Raw genomic sequence first — 17,131 nt, 5'->3', positions numbered from 1 at the left:
CTCTGTAAACCTTAGTTTCCCCTTTTTGAAGTAAGCTGATAATAATGATGTGCTTACCTCAAAGGGATTATGTATTTAATGAGTTAATACCTACGAAGGGATTGAACTCAGGGTCTCTTCAGGCTAGACAAGCACACTACCCCTGAGCTACAATCCCAACCCCCTGTGAAGTCTTTTTTTTTTTTTTTTATAATTTTAATATTTATTCTTTAGTTTACAGCGGACACATCTTTGTTTGTATGTGGTGCTGAGGATCGAACTCGGGCTGCACTCATGCCAGGCGAGAGCGCTACCTCTTGAGCCACATCCCCAGCCCCCCTATGAAGTCTTTAGAGTCCTGAGTAACATAGGGCACACACAAATCAATAATTACTATTACCACTACTGTTATTAATTGCTCCCCCACCACCACCACCTGTAACACATCAAGTTCCCTGAGGTTCTGGTCCCGTCTCTGCCTCCTGATGTGCAGGTGTGGATAATAACTCCTTACACCCAGAGCAAAAGTAACAAGAGCGGGGGCTGGGGATGTGGCTCAAGCAGTAGTGCACAGGATCCTCAGCACCACATACAAACAAAGATGTTGTGTCTGCCGAAAAACTAAAAAAAAAAAAAAAAAAAAGTAAATATTAAAAAAAAATTCTCTCTCTCTCTTTAAAAAAAAAATAAATAACAACAGCAAAGTGAGTCAAATCTGAGCCTCAGTTTCCCATACAGTAGAATGAAGCACTTGTACACCATTTCTGATTTTCTTTTCGCAGTGCTCTCAACTAGAATGCCTTCAAGATTTGTCACTGTGTTTCTTTCCTCATCTGAAAATAGACAATGTCCCATGTCCTACCTAGCTTACACATTCTTAGCTACATAAAAACTACATGTCAAGAAATGGTTCTGTGCCAGGCAAGGTGACAGATGCCTATTTTCCCAGCAGTTCAGGAGGCTGAGGCAGGAGGATTGCGAATTCAAAGCCAGCCTCAGCAACTTAGCAAGGCCTAAGCAACTCAGCCAGACCCTGTCTCCAAATAAAATATTTTAAAAGGGCTGGGGATGTGTCTCAGTGGTTAAGCACCCCTAGGTTCAATTCCCAGTAGCCCTCCCCCCCCCAAAAAAAAGAGAGAAAAGAAATGGTTCTGTGGACCCTACCAGGGACTCAGAGCTGAGTAGATCACAGTTCCTAGAACTTCTGTAGCCCTGGCTAGACATGCCTGCCCAGAGGAGCAAGCCTGGAGGCCTGAGGAGGGGTAGTCAATAGCTTGGCTATGTCAGCCAGGGACAAACTGATCATGTGCCCAGTGGTCCCCCTCAGGCAGCATATGACCCTATGTGGCCATTAGCATCCTCTTCATACAGATTAAAAGGCAAAACTCCTTTCAATTGCAAAAGGGGAGAACATAGCAGCTGCAGGATGATTGTAAAGACTGACAGATAAATGCTGCCTGACACCCAAGGAACTGGTTTATTATGAGACTGAATTCTTCTAGGGTAAGACCTGGGGCAGGGGAAGTGTCCCCTCCAGCTCCCCTCACTCCCAAGGCCTAAGAAGACTGTGTGAATGGAACTAGGGCTCAGGCAGTCCAGGGCAGGACCCCAACAGAGCCTCTGAGTCCAAGGTCAGCACTGTTCTCCATCTAGACTAACCTTCTGGAGGGAGGGCTCTGGGCTGCTAAGCCACTGACCTCCTAGGCCCATCGCTAAAGGCAAAATCTGATCTCTGGATCCTGACAGTAGGAAAGGGAAAGGAAGCCATACAAGTATTCTCTGGGACAAATGGAGAATAGTCATACGTCTGTATGGGCAGGGTTATTTCATCCATTTCAAGAGTATGATAACCATCCTGGGATTTATAGGAGACTGTCCTTGTTTTAGGCAATGTACATAACGTGTTTGAGGGTGAATGTATGAACTTTACAATTCAGTCTCAAATGGTTTAGCCAGTTACTTGGGAGACTGAGGCAGGAGGATTGCAAGTTCCCTGCCAATCTGGACAATTTAGAAAGACCCTGCCTCAAAAAAAAAAAAAAAAAAAAAAAAAAAAAGGAGACAGGCATGGTAGCACACACTGGTAATCCCAGAAGGCTGAGGCAAAAGGATTGCAAGGTCAACCTCAGCAATTTAGCGAGGCCCTAAGCAATTTAGCAAGACTCCGTCTCAAAATTTTAAAATAAATAAATTAATTAAAGCAGCTGTGGGTGTGGCTCAATGATAAAGTACACCTGAGTTAAATCCCAATACCAAAAAATAGAAAGAGGGCTGGGGTTGTGGCTCAAAGGTAAAGTGCTCGTCTACCATGCATGAGGCACTGGATTCAATCCTCAGCACCATATAAAAAAATAAAATATTGTATCCACCTATAACTAAAAAAATAAATATTTTTTTAAAAAATAGATAAATGGGACTGGGAGCAATAGTGCTCATCTGTAATCCCAGTGGCTTGAGAGGCTGAGACAGGAGGATTGCAACTTCAAGGCCAGCTTCAACAATTTAGCAAGGCTCTAAGCAACTTAGTAAGACCCTGTTTCAAAATAAAACATAGAAAAGGGCTGAGTTGTAGCTCAGTGGTAAAGCGCCCTGGGTTATAAGTCCTCAGTATCAAATAAATAAATACAATAAACAAGACTGGAGATGGAACTCAGTGGTAGAGTACCCCTGGATTTAATCCCCAGGACCTAAAAGGAAAGAAAAATTAAAAAAAAAAAAAAAAAAGTAGGCTGGTAAGCAGGTGGTGTTATGTGTTGGTTGAATAGGTACCTAGCATGTGGAAAGTCTTGGGTTTGATACCCAGCACTGAAAACAAACAAACAAAAATAAATGTTGCTGGATGTGTTGGCACATGCCTGTAATCTCAGGGGCTCAGGAGGCTGAACCAGGAGGATTGCAAGTTCAAAGTCAGCCTCAGCAAAATCGAGGTGCTAAGCAACTCAGTGAGACCCTGTCTCTAAATAAAATATACAATAAGGCTGGGAATGTGACTGAGTGGCCAAGTGCCCCTGAGTTCAATCCCTGATACTCCAAAAATAAATAAATAGATAAATAAATAAATGTAATTGCCTGGACCATCTCAGCTGGGAAAAGTCCTCTCTGCCTTCCCCTCCCCAAAACCTGAGAAGGTGGGTTGGGAGTTTCTGGACACCCAGAAGGGCCCTAGCTAAGATCTTCCAGAATTGCCCCACAGCCTATCTCCCAGAGCTCTGCTCAGCTGGAGGAACTTGGGTGAAAGCACCTCTGTTTTGGAAGACAATTTTTGACCAGGTGTTACTATCAAATTCAAAATGCTTGAACCTTTGACTGGGCCAGGACACTTCTAAGAGTTTTTCTCTAGACATCTGCTTGCACAATTGTGAAATGAAATACAAACTTGGCCTTCTTTGTTGAAGCCACGTTTTTAACAGCAGAATGTCCCTAGGGAGGTAACTGCTAAGTGCCTGACAGCATCTCCATATGATGAACACCATACACTTGGGAAGGAAGGCAGATCTCTATATCATGGTGTAAAACAATCTCAAAGATAGAGTTAAATAGCAGAGCTCTGGACAGTTGCTCCCAACAGGAGCACCACTGCCCCCTAGGGGATATTTTTGAAAAATTTGAGGCTATTGCCATTTTTGGTTGTCCAGAGGTCAGGACTTCTGTCATTTGATAGATGGCAGGTCAGGGATACTCAATGTCCTATAAAGTGTAGGATGTTCTAACACAACAAGGAATTTCAACAACAAGGACAGATCTCTCAATTTTTCTCTGTCTTTCTGGACAATTACAGGAATGAGAAACATGTTCATAATTATCAGACCTGGAAGACAACTCTGTTTTACCACATTTTTTAAAAACAGGGTTTTTTTTTTTAGGGGCTGGGATTGTGGCTCAGCTGTAGAGCGCTCACCTAGCATGTGGGAGGTCCTGGGTTCGATCCTCAGCACCACATAAAAATAAATAAATAAATAAAGATATTGTGTCCAGTTACCAAAATATATATATATATATATATATATATATATATATATATATATATATTTTTTTTTTTTTAAAAATAGTTTTTTTTTTTTTTTTTTGCCAGGCGCAGTGGCTCATGCCTGTAATTCCAGCAGCTTGGGAGACTGAGGCAGGAGGATCGCGAGTTCAAAGCCACCCTCAGTAACTTAGTGAGATTCTGTCTCAAAATAAAAATAAAATAGGGCTCGTGGTGTGTCTCGATAGTTAGGTGTCCCTGGGTTCAATCTCTGGTACCAAAAAAATTTTAAATAGGGTTTTGTTTGTTTGTTTATTGCTGTAACCAGGATTGAACCCAGTGGAGCTCTACCACTGAGCTACACCCCTGATTCTTTTTATTTTTTATTTCCAGACGGAATCTCTCTAAGTTGCCCTAGCTGGCCTCCAATTTTCAATCGTCCTGCCTCAACACCCTGAGTAGCTGGGATTACAGTTTCTCCACCATGCTGGGCTAAAAATAGTTTTAATATACATTGAATTTTCCAGGGATAAAACCACCATGTAATCCCGGAGAAGCTAGATTTTCATTCCCCCTACCCTTTACAGTATAGCTTGAATTTTATTCAGATTTCTAAAAATGTCGTGCGTAGGAATATTATATATGAATTGCATTTATGAATATTACAGGAGAGCTAGAAAACAGCAATTTCTAACAGCAGATTCTGGATCTGCTTTTGTTAAAAACCTTGCCAAGGACTGTGAGTTCATCAAGCACCACCCGGTCCCGTGGAATGTCCCTGCTTTCTGGAGGCCACAAGTCCTGGCTCGGCAGTGCATGGTATTCATCATATGACAATGCTGTCAGGCACCTGGCAGTTCCCTCTCTTTTTTTTGGAACCAGGGATTGAACCCAGGGGCATTTAACCACTGAGCCACATCCCCAACCGACAGAGTCTTGCTAAGTTGCTGAGGCTAGCTTTGAACTTGTGATCATCTTGCCTCAGCCTTCCGAGCCAATGGGATTACAGGCGTGCACCACCACACTGGCCCTTTTGTTACAAACAAGGCTTCATTGAAAAATAATTGGGAAAAATTGGCCATCAGACCAACACAGCCATGCCATAGGAGAATAATTGTAACCTACTTCAAAGGTGTGTTAAAGGAGAACTTAGACAAAACCTTGAATGATCTAAATTTAATAAACATTAGCAACTTTTAAAAGACATTATCTACTTTTTTAGGGGGCTGGGGTTGTGGCTCAGTGGTAGAGCGGGCGCCTCGCACATATGCAGCCCTGGGTTTGATCCTCAGCACCACATAAAAATAAATAGATAAAATGAAGGTATTGTGTCCAACTACGACTAAAAAATATTACAAAACAAAACATTACCTACTTTTTAAAAACATTGAAATCAAGTATCCCAGCCACCATCCTAACAAGACATTCCCATCCCGGCTTCTGTACTAACTTGTTGGGAGACTTTGCCTCTTCTCTGGGCTCAGTGTCTTCATCTTTTGAATGGAAAGAATAGCTAGGAGTGGTGGCACTTCACAGTGACTTGGAAGGCTGAGGAAGGAGGATTGCAGGTTTGAAGCCAGCCTGGGTAACTTAGTGAGACCCTGTCTCAAAATGGAAAAAAAAAAAAAAAAAAGGCTGGGAAGGTAGCTCAGTGGTAAAGCGCCCCTGGATTCAAGCTCCAGTAAAAACATAAAAATAAAATGAAAAGAATAATACTTCTGGTCCTACTTCCTCCCTTGGCTGCTGAGGTTTAAATGGAGAGGTGTGGGGTGGGAAAGGTGGTCTGTGAGGGGAAGATGCCCTGGGAGGCCAGTTCCTCCTGCGGCGGCCTCTTCTCCGTCCTTCTTTGTGTTCTGGAGATGATGCTGAGCTATCTGGGAAGGGTAGTTTCTTCACTTAGACCCTGGCCCATTGCTTCAGAGACAAGTCACCAGGTTAACCAGAGGAACCCTTTGATGTCCTAATAAAGAATGCTTGTTTTCAATGTGCCAGTTTATAAGATTTCCTCACATCCATTATCCTGTTTGAACTTCACATGACTGTGTGAAGGGTGTGCTGGGGTTATTGTGTTACCTGTTTTACAGATGAGGAAACTGAGGAGTTAAGTGGCCTCTCCAAGTCCCTCAAGTTGCTGTCTCCTGACTCCTAGAGGAACTGCCTAGAGAAAGGGCCAGAAGTTCAGGTGGGTTGGAAGAGCTGTGGGCAGGATCAGGGCTGCCAGCTGAGCCATTGTCAGCATCCAGCAGAGTCTGGTGACATGTGTGAAAGCTCTGGGATCTGACTAACTTGAACTTTGATATTGACACCACCACCTCCTGGTTGGGTGACTTGGGACAAGACTCTTAGCATCTGGCTCATGTGTGAGATGGAGCTAATGCTGTGCAGTGTCACTATAAGGTCTCAGCACAGACATTCAAAACAGAGTGCAGATCTTGTTCTCTCCGCTCCTGCTTCCTGCCCTACCCTCCTGAACTCCCAGTTCTAACAGCCAGTGAGTCCACAGTGGCCACAGCCCAAGCTGTCCTTCGTTTCCATGCCCCCAGCTGTCCACATACTGCCCTTGGTGACAGGGGGACTCCATCTTCAAGAGTCCAAGAGCAATTCAGAGGCCATTCACTGAAGGCTGGGGATGTAGTGGAGCACTTGTCCAGCATGTGCGAGGCCCTGGGTTCCATCCCCAACACCAAAAGCAAAACAAAACCTCAGAGACCAGTTGGTGAAAAGCCCCCAAACCCTCAAGTTCAGAAAAGCACAGGGTGGGGATAGGTACTCCATATACCCGCAGACTCAACACCCTGGTCAGACCACCGAGCAGGGCTCAGGCCCTGCAAGTCCTCCAGGCTCAGTGGCCACCCTCTCCTAGAGAAAGGTCATGGGATCCTTAGATGTGAGCCAAAGGACACCATCTCGGGAGCAACTGGGGATAATTTAGGGTACCTGAGTGCTTGAGTTTTGTTTGTTTGGGAAGTCTTATTTTTCACTTTAGTAGGATCAGAGTCTATCTCACTAATTTTGCCAGGCATGGTAGTGCACACTTGTAATCCCAGTGGCTTGGGAGGCTGAGGCAGGAAGATCATGAGTTCAAAGCCAGTCTCAGCAAAAGTGAGGCCCTAAGCAACTCAGTGATACCCTGTCTCTAAATAAAATACAAAAAGGGGCTGCAGATGTGGTGCCACTGGGTTCAATCTCCAATACCCTCCCCCCGAAAAAAAAGAAAAGAAAATGATTTTATACAACTTTAATTTTGTAAAGTTTAATTGGGAAAAAATTCCCTTGTCCTTGAATACATACAATTTGCTTGTGAAATTCTTTCAGAGAGATGTAATGGAGAAGGAAATAACAGTTTATTGAGGAATTATTATGTGCTCGGCCTTTTACATAGCAGCTGTCCCACATTTGATCCTCCTGCACACCTTGGTGTTACCCCATTCCCCAGGTGAAGACATTTAGGATCAGAGCCCAAGTCATCCAGCTGGTGAGAGGCAGAGCTGAAGCTGGGCTAGTAGGGTGGGATGATATCTGTCTGTCTGATCCCAGCCTACTTCCATGCTTGTGGAAATCTTATCTATTGAGTGAGGAAGGACAAAAACGCTACTTTGGGTTATAATTTTTGGCATACCCCAAAATTGAACCCAGGAGTGCTTCATCATCCAGCTATGTCCCCAGTCCTTACACTTTGTTAAAAAACAAAACAGTGAGTAAAAAGGAAACAAAACAGGGAAGTGACCTGCCCACTGTCACTGGGCAAGTTTTTGGACTGTGCTGGTACAGGAATGTGGCGCTGCTAAATTTATCCAGCACCTCTGTTCCCAAATACCCTGCCACAGCCTAGGAATCAGCCTGGTCCTGCTTCCCCTCGCCACCCCCACCCACAGCTGGGCCCCACCCCCCAGCTCTGGTTTCCCTTTCCTCCTTAAGAGGGACACTCTTGTGCAATGGGGCTTCCCCCGCCCCACCTGTGAGCTGAGGACTCGTCCTCCGCCCCTGCCTGACTGTCCTGTGGGTCAGCTGGACAGAAAGATGGAGCCAAAGGGGAAGAGGGGGTCACCCCTGGCTAGGCAGCTTCTGGAGACCTGGGTACAAAGCCCATCCCCATACCCACCCCTCCCCATCACTGGGGATTGAACCCAGGGGCGCTTTACCACTGAGCTACACCTCCAGCCCTTTTGATTTTTTATTTTGGGACAGGGTATCGCTAAATTGCTGAGGCTGGCCCCAAATTTGTGATCATCCTGCCTGGGGATCCTCCTGTAATTACAGGTGTGTACTGCCATGCCAGGCTGCCCTGCCCTGCTGGCTCCATCTTAAACTGAAAAAAAAAAAAAAAAAAAAAAAATCCCTACTTTAGAGCATTTGCAGTAGGCAAAACATTTTCTTAAGCCTACCACTCCCATTTGATCTTTATAATGAAAGAAGCAATCCCAGGAATCCGCATTGCATCTTAAATTTGAGGATGAAGAAGTTGAGAGGGACCTGGGCCTAGAACTAGGTCAGGTTATATAATTTGCATGGTCCAGAGCAGATGAAAATATGGGGTCCCTTGAAATAAAATTATTTAATAATTCAGGACGGAGGGTGTAGCTCAGTGGTAGAACACTTGCCTGGTGTCTGTGAGGTCCTGAGTTCTACCTCCAGCACCACAAAAAATAATTTCAAGAACTGGACAAGAGAGCATTCAACCAAGCATCGGCCCCTCTCAGTACCAGGTTGGTCCTGGTTGCATCCTGTGAAGCCGGCCCTGCCTCAACCCAGAACCCTGGCCTGGGCACTTACACCTCATGAGTCTTCCAGGCCTTGGCCTGAGCCTGTCTGAGGCTCAGTTTCCTCTCCTGTAAAGTGGGGGAGCACTGAGCACTAATCTCCCTTCCAGTATAGCTTTTTGGAACAGTTGAATATCTCCTGCTCACAGCTTCTGGGACTCTCTCTCCCCCTCCTCTACCCTTGAGAAATCCAAAAATCCAAAAAGGCTCTGTGACTCTCTCTGGGCTTCTGTGGACGGGGAGGGGTCTCCTCAGCAAGTAGGACTTCTGGGTGACTCATCTACCCCTGGAGTCTGAGGGATGCACAGCCCAGCAGGTGGCTGGTCAGGTGCCCCACGAGGGCAGATGATAAGAGGAGGGGCCTCAGGAACTGGGGCAATAATTGCTCACAGGGTGACTCAGGCAGGAAGGGGCAGAGGAGATGGGGGTGGGGAAGGCGGCTGTTTTTGTAACCTCTCTCCAACCTTAGCCTTCCAGAGTGGCCAAATTTAGCATATAAAGACACAATGTGGGGGCTGGGGCTGTGGCGCAGTGGTACAGCACTTGCCTTGCATGTGTGAGGCACTGTGTTCGATCCTCAGCACCACATAAAAAGAAAGAAAAAAAAGACATGAGGTTGGGGGCTGGGTTGTGGCTCAGGGGTAGAAGGCTTGCCTAGCTCCTGTTGTTATGGGGCCTTCTGAAAATCTAAGGCAACAGGAAGACTCCCTTTTCAAGCCCTGATTCTTGCAGTCAAGTCATAAAGATTTCAGACATGTTTTAACATGGGTTCACTTGATGCTTTGACTATATCCCATTTTTTTTTTTTTCATTTTCCAAGTCTTCTTCTCCCTGAAACTTCTCCTCCCTCAACTTCTTTTCCCTGATCTTCTCCTTCCTGATCTCTCCTCCCAAATCTCATTTTCTCTGAATCACTTCTTTAAAAAAAAACCCTGTTCCTGCTTATGGGCAGAATTACAGCCTTTGGGACAGGAGTCCCCTGTGCTTTTCCTTTGCTAGCAAAGCAATAAATCGTCCTTTTCCTTTTTCTCAAAACCGTGTCCTTGTTATTGGATTGGCATCAGGGACAAGGACCAAGCTTTCAGCAACAATGTCACTCAGTAATAGGAATGGTAGACACAATGCCTTTATTTTTATTTATTTATTTTTATGTGGTGCCCAGGATCGAACCCAGTGCTTCACCTGTGCCAGGTGAGTGCTCTACCACTGATCCACAAACCCTGCCCCATACCTCTTGACTTTTTTTTTTTTTTTTTTAAGAATTTTAATATTTATTTTTTAGTTATTGGCAGATACAACATCTTTGTTTGTATGTGGTGCTGAGGATCGAACCCGGGCCGCATGCATGCCAGGCGAGCGCGCTACCGCTTGAGCCACATCCCCAGCCCCCTCTTGACTTTTTACTGACAGCAGTGTGACATCAGACTTTCAAGTCCCCACTGTCATGGAAACACTAGGTGACCTTGGGCTCTTGCTGACTGGTTCTAATGGATTTTTTTTTTTTTTTAGAGAAAGAGAGAATTTTAATATTTTATTTTTTAGTTTTCGGCGAACACAACATCTTTGTTTGTATGAGGTGCTGAGGATCGAACCCTGGCCGCACGCATGCCAGGCGAGCGAGCTACCGCTTGAGCCACATCCCCAGCCCTCTAATGGATTCTTAACCATACATTCTTACAGATTTTAAGGTTAAGAGGAACTATCCTTATCTCCCAGAATTTTAGGATTTGTTCACAAAAGTCTCCTTCAGGGCAACTTGGGTCCCTTTTATCCACATTATTTTGAGCCTGCATTTCTCCTGGGTGAACAGGTAGTTTGCTAAGGAATGTGACATATCCTGTCCACTGAGGCCAGGCAGGGCTGCAGGCAAATTGCTTCTTGGAAAAGAAAGCAGCGGGGGGTCAGCACAGCTGGCCCATTTTATGGAATTATTATCTTAACCTCATGTTCCCACCATTCACGTCTGCCTGTCCCCTAACACTGTTACTTATGCAGCTTCGCTCCAGGGCAGCTAGTAAGTGGGGCGGCAGGAATGCAAATGGACCACAACATATTTGTAACCTCTTTCTTTTGTCATTTTTGCAGTGCTGGGGATGGAACCCAGGGCCTCACACATGCTAAACATACACCCTACCATGAATTCCACCCCAGCTCATATTTGTAACTTCTTAAGCAAAAAGGGGAGGGAAGCAGAAGCCACAAAGCAAAGACTGATAAATAGATTTCAGACGATAAAACACCACAAGAGATTAATGACAGACTGGGAGGAAATATCTGCAACATATGTAATATCTAGAATAAATAGACGTGGTAGCACATGCCTATAATCTCAGCAACTCAGGAGGCTGAGGCAGAAGGATTGCAAGTTCAAGGCCAGCCTGGGCAATTTAGCAAGATCCCATCTTTAGCAAGCCCTCTTGGACTTCAAAGGCACAGTTGACTTTCCTGAGTCTTGAATCTCCCCGACCACACTAAAAATTTAGGATGAGGGTTGAGAGGTGTAGCTCAGTGGTAGAAAAATTTCTTAGCGTGCTTGAGGCCCTGGATTTCACCTCCAGCACCAGAGAAAGAAAAAAAAAAAAAAAGAAAGAAAGAAAAAAGAAAAAGATGGTTATAATAACAAAGAGGATTAAACAGAAGTTAGTGAGGATGAGGAGAAATTGAAACTCTGATACATTGCTCATGAGAATGAAACAGTGGTATAGCTATTTTGGAAAACATGCTGGAGTTACTCAAAATGTTAACATAGAATTACTATATGACCCAGTAATTCTACTTCTAGGTATTCACCCAAGAGAAACAAAACATGCCTATACAAAAACTTGAATAGCAATAGTCACAGCAGCACTCTTCATGTTAGCCAAAAAGTGGCAACAACCCAGTGTTCATCAGTTTGAGGTAGGTGGGCTAGAGGGACAGACAGAGAAAGAAAAAGACCCTTACTACAGGGAGATCCGGATCTATGAGCATGACCAGCCATGCTTGTCTCTTTAGATAAATGAACAAAACCTTTATTGTATGCTTGTACCAGCTCAACTAAAACAAAAAAAAATAATCAATTTAAATGTCACCAGGAGTAAAGACCTACACAATGTGCTCACAACTGATTTATGACTAGACTGCTTAACCAGAAAGATACATTCTGAACCCCAAATGATTAACAAAGGATTTGATTTTCACAAAAGGTTGCCTGGAAACCTGCAATTTCTTTCTTTTCTTTTCTTTTTCTTTTCTTTTTTTTTTTTTTTTTTGGTACTGGGGATTGAACTCAGGGAGACTCAACCACTGAGCCTCACACCCAGCCCTATTTTGTATTTTATTTAGAGACAGGGTCTCATTGAGTTGCTTAGCACTTCGCTGTAGCTGAGGCTGGCTTTGAACTTGGGATCCTCCTGTCTCAGCTTCCCGAGCTGCTGGGATTATAGGTGTGCACCACCACGCCCAGCGAACCAACAGTTTTCTTCCCAGAAAACTCCTAAATGTTATCAGAAAGCTCATCCTTGGGATGTCACTCCTCTGAGAAGCAAAAGGTATCCCTACCTTGCCTTTGGGGTATGTACACCTTTGCTTTGCTGTCCTTTAACAAATCTTTGCTTGTACATTGCTTTTGACATGTTCTGAATTTTTTTTTTTAGCAGTGAAGTCAAAATACCTGCCCAGGGGCCAGGGTTGTGGCTCATTGGCAGAGTGCTTGCCTTGCACATGTAGGGCACTGGGTTGGATCCTCAGCACCACATTAAAAAACAAAACAAAAAACCTGCCTAGGCTAAGTTGAGGTCCCACTGCTCACTTGGAGACATCTCCTTGGACCCCACCCTGTCCAGTGACAAACTGATGAGTGATTAAACAAATTTTGGTATATTTATATAATAGAATATTTTTTGGCAATAAAAAAGAACAACATACTCAGATGTGCTATGATACACTTTGAAAGAAGCCAGTCACAGTTCACATATTGTGAATTTTTATTTCTATCAAATGTCCCAAATAGGCAAATCTATAGATCTAGAGAGTAGATTAGTGGTTTCCCAGTGCTGGAGAGGGGTGGAAGGAATAGGGAGTGATTACTAATGGCACAAAGCTACCTTTGGTTTGATGAAAGTGGTCTGAAATTGATTGTGGTAATGGTTGCACCACTCTGTTAATATGTTAAAACCATTGAATTGTCATTTTTTTTTCAGTACTAAAGATTGAATCCAGGGTCACTCTACCACTGAACTATACTTCCAACCCTTTTTATTTTTATTTTTTAATTTTTTAAATATTATTTTAGTTGTAGATGGACATATTTATTTATTTATTATTTATTTATTTATTTTTATATGGTGCTGAGTATTGAACCCAGGACCTCACGCATGTGAGCTACAACCCCAGTCCCCCCAACCCTTTTTATTTTTGAGACAGAATTTTCCTAAATTTCCCAGGCTAGTTAAATTTAAGATTGTCCTGCCTCAGCCTCCCAAATCTCTAGGATTACAGGCAAGCACTACCACACCTGCCAAGTTTATCTTCTATATGGCTGACAACTCCCTATTATGAAAATGGATACCTGAAAGGACTTTTACCCAAAAGGAGGAGAACTGATGCCAGGTTTCAAGGCATTTAAGGACAAGATAACTGCCTTGCTTTCGGGCAGCGTTGCAGGCTGTGAATTGAACACTTTAAGACCTGGTGCAGGAGAACCCCAGGGCCTTGACTCACATCAATCAGCCCACACTGCCAGTATGCTGTGGGAGCCCTCTTCCAAGATGCCCTTCTAATCGCTAAGCCCGCAAAGTGGGCTACTACCCAAGTTCCCTGTCTCTAAATAAAATACAAAACACAATGTTCATAGAATAACATCTTTTCAATATTTTGCAAATCTAGGTGTAAGTACAACCTGGTGTTTGCACAACAGCGAAATCACTCAATGACACTTCTCAAACTGCATCTCTGCTGTTAAGCAACACATGACTATGTATCATTTTAAAGCAGTTATTTTAATTAAACAGCCAGATCCAGGCGTGGTGGCTTACACTATAATTCCAAGAACTTGGGAGGTTGAGGCAGGAGGGTTGCAAGTTCAAGAATAACCTGGACAACTTAGTGAGACCCTGTCTCAAAATAAAAAATAAAAGGGCTATGAATGTAGCTCAGTGGTAAAGCACCCCTGGTTTCAATGTCCAGTACCACTAAATAAACTAATTTATTAAATTAAATGGGCTGGGGATGTATGTGGTAGAGTTCTGGCTTAGCATGTGGGAGGCCCAGTACTACCACCCCACCAAATTATAGTGCTTCACTTATATTTAATGGAAAAAACCCAAACCCCAACTTTTTCTGTGGATGCAAATAGGTGTCAGAGAACTGGAAAAGACACTCTATCACCAAACTGACAACAGGAGTCCCTGTGGAAGGCAGAGGGATAGGATTAATCAGAGAGGGGCATAGGCATATCAAAAAGCCTTTTTGGTGCATTTATACTGAACTATGGATTTCCAACAAACAAACAAAACAAGAAAAAAAGAGAGAGAAGGAGGAGAAGAGAGGAAAGAGAAGAGTATGGGAGGAGAAGAAAGGGGCAGAGGGGAGAAGGGAGGTAAGAAGATTTAAAACCCCCAAAGGACAGAGGCTGGCTCCATGCTCAGCCCTCCCTACCTCTGGCCACCCAGGACTGCCCTCTCCACACTGAAGTCAAAGCAAATACAGTGCCCACCTTGGAGCCAGACAGAAGGCCAGGACATTCGGGTTAGAGGTGAGGCAGCACCCTAGTTAGAGGTGGTTGCAATCTAAGCCCCTTGCAGCAGCCAGGGTCCTGCACAACAGTAGGCAGAAAGGAGAACTGACGGGGTTGTAGGGCATCTAGAGGTCGCAGACAGGCAGCACTGGTTTGTCCAAGGACCAGGGAACATGGTTAGTAGATGTGGAGGAAAGAGTATGTCTGTGGGGATTTCAGGCAGTGATTCATTTCCTCATGAGCAAATCTGAAAGGAGCAAAGGTTGAGGTACTAAGGCTCAGGCTAGCCCAGGTGGGACTGTGCCAGGAAAAATGGAAGCATCCTGGAAACCACAAGACTGGCCAAAGAAAACTGGGGAGGCCCCAGGGAAGGGACAAATAGGGACCTGCCTCTTGATGTTACACTCTTATGGTCCTGGAAGTTTGCTTCTCTTTAGTCTCCTTGTTCACAAAAGTATTCTCCATCTTTGAAAGCAAAAAGCAGTGGAAGAGGTTCCTGATTGGAACAGTGTAAGGATGCTGGCAGTATTCTTGGGGACTGTGGAAGATGTTCCACAGTTCCATGGTATGTTCCCCTGTACTCTCTCACTGAAGTGCCTTCTTTTTTTCTTTTTCTTTTTCTTTTTTTTTTTTTTTGAAAAAAAGGAAGAAAAAGAAGGTCTATTACTTTGCTAGCAAAGGAGAAGCAGAGGGGACTCCTGTCCCAAAAGGCTATGATTCTTCATTGTCTCCATTTGACAAATCCTTTAGTAAATCTTTTCCACACATCCTTACCACAGTAATCAGAGTAAGTGCATGTTTCAAACTTCTGAATGCTTCAAGCTAATACCTCAACTGTTAATTACTGTCCTTTAAGACTGATGGCCTTAAAGTATCAATCATGACTCTTTGCCCCCATAATCAACATTTCCCAGATGCAAGACTTCTATGTTATTCAATCTGATTTTTGCAATTTTCCCCACTGAGCGCTTCCAATGTTTGCTGAACTCAAGGAAACAACGTTTATAAACTAAATCTTCTGATCTTCCCTCAGAAAGGGGGAAGATGGAGACATACTGCAAAGTGGACATACTTGTGCTAAGGATTGAGCTCAGGGCATTATGTGCTAGGCAAGCCCTGTACCACTGAATTACACCCCAGGCCTGCCTTGATATTTCTTTTTTTTAATATTTATTTTTTAGTTGTAACTGAACACAATATCTTCATTGTATTTATTTGTTTTTATGTGGTGCTGAGGATTGAACCCAGGGCCTCCCATGTGCTAAGCAAGTGCTCTACCTCTGAGCCACAATCCCAGCCCCTGCCTTGATATTTCAATAATCTATGGTTGCTGGGAAATCAGAAAACAGCATTTGTTAAAGGTGTATGAAATAAGCTGGGCATGGTACTATATACCTGTAATTGGAGTGACTCAGGCCAGTCAGGGCGATTTAGCAAGATCCTGTCTCAAAAAAATAAAAAGGGCTGAGGACATAGCTCAGTTAGAGCACTTGTCTAACATGTGTCAAACCCAGGGTTTAATCCCTAAACTGTAGTGTGGTTTTGTGGAGGATTTCATTATTATGTAAATAAATACATGAGAAGCTCTGATTGAGGAAAACTTTAGCTCTTTCAAGGAGGAAATTTGTGATTCTGTAGAGTAAGGCTTTTCAACCTCAGCACTATCCACATGCTGGACAGGATGATTCTTTGTTGTGTGGGGTTGTAGGATATTTGATAGGATCCTTGACCTCTGCCACACCAGTTGCCAGCATCCCTCAGTTCCAAGTGGTGACAATCCAGAATGTCTCCAGACACTGCCAAATGTCCCTGGTGGGCAAAACTGTCCTATTTGAGAATCATTGCTTTGAAGATTAGACTCTTGATGTTTGTTTCAGTGGCTTTAGAATTCTGTTTTTTCCTGCTTCTATGTAATTGTGATTAATAGGTACATTTATTGATTTGCATTCTACCATTTCATGAAAAATAGAATGAAAAGTGTGTGTGTGTGTGTGTGTGTGTGTGTGTGTGTTTCAGTGGAAGCAGAAGATATATTCCTTGGCTTTGGGATGCACAAGAAGGAAATCTAGACAAATATATCAAAAGGGTAAAGAATTGTTCTATATCCTTAGCAGGAATATTATCCATTTTCTGGGTCCTCTATAGTATTCAGCTAAGAAACCCGCCACACAATTCCACAACTCTGCCACCCCTTCCTTGCCAAAGTCCCACTTCACCTGAATTTGGCTATTTGTCCCCCTTCCCCAGCCTGGCTCTCAGCTCAATCTCTTTGTTTAGCCTGCAGAGCTTTCCTTTCACTCTGCGAAAGCAATAACTGCCCTTCCTCCAAGACCCAGCATCAAGCTTTCCCTGGCCCATCTCCCATCACCCATCTCTGCCTGGCCCAGGCCCTTTGGCACTGAGCAATCTGGCTCCTGTCCAGGCTAATCTGCACTGCCTGGTAAATTTTCTCCCTTCACCCACCATTTCAATTCCTAGAAGGCAGAGAATAAGCTGAAACTAGAAGCTACTTGAACATCCCTCAACCCCCAGACCAGCTCTGTGTCAGGCACTCACAGCTCCTCAAGCCCCTTGCCTTGAACGTGGCATTCACATTCTGCCCAAGGTTGCCCTTCCCATCTGGTTTCCTTATCTCTTCCCGACACCCCTCCCCCACCCACGTCTAACCACTTCTCCATCCCAAACCCCACTTCCATTTAAAGTCCTCCAAGA

This window comes from Callospermophilus lateralis, chromosome 11 (assembly GCF_048772815.1).
Source record: "Callospermophilus lateralis isolate mCalLat2 chromosome 11, mCalLat2.hap1, whole genome shotgun sequence".
Lineage (NCBI taxonomy): Eukaryota > Metazoa > Chordata > Mammalia > Rodentia > Sciuridae > Callospermophilus > Callospermophilus lateralis.
This window is presented reverse-complemented; position numbering follows the sequence as displayed.